Below are 566 nucleotides of genomic sequence, written 5' to 3' on the forward strand. Positions count from 1 at the left end.
GGCGCCCCGCCGGGTGCGGCTCCCGGGTTGTCTCCCCGCGGGCCCGCGTAACGTCCGCACCGGAATTCCGGCGACGCGGCCGGGGAGGGACGGGAGGCGGCGGCCCCTGTTCAGTCCTGTCCGCTGGGACCCGGCAACGACCCGAGGGCACAGACTGGGAGCGAAGGGCGGGCGGGCAGCCCGAGGAAAGGCAGCGACCGCCGCGGCCCGGCCTAGCGGCACCTGCAAGAGGCAGCCCTCGCGCCGCTGGTCAGGTGAGTTGGGGCGGCCTCCAGCTGGAGGCGCCGCTGACCGGCTGGTCCGGCTGCGTCTTTCCCCTCCAGTGAGACCCCCTCTCCCAACCCCCGAACTGCGCGAAGACCCCGGGCAGCGGCGCAGAGGGGCGCTGTGGCCTCTGCTCGCCCCACCAACTCCGCGCGCGGAGGTCAACTGGCCGAAATGAAGCTTTTTAAAAAGCACTTACCCGTTCGTAAAGCCTTTCGCCACGTTGGTTCTCATAGCTCTTCAAAGGACTAAAACAACAAAGTGCAGAAATGACGGGAAACCAAGCAGGAGACGTGGACAGT

At 68.0% G+C, this 566-nt stretch overlaps 1 protein-coding gene across 1 annotated transcript in view; it reads right to left on the reverse strand.

The window, feature by feature from the left end:
* The window catches only part of LOC101622132 (high affinity immunoglobulin gamma Fc receptor I-like), an 18,609-nt gene that overhangs the window by 15,650 nt on the left and 2,393 nt on the right, over positions 1-566 (reverse strand). The window lies entirely within an intron of this gene.

This window comes from Condylura cristata, unplaced genomic scaffold (genome assembly GCF_000260355.1).
Source record: "Condylura cristata isolate star-nosed mole 26May11 unplaced genomic scaffold, ConCri1.0 scaffold00026, whole genome shotgun sequence".
Lineage (NCBI taxonomy): Eukaryota > Metazoa > Chordata > Mammalia > Eulipotyphla > Talpidae > Condylura > Condylura cristata.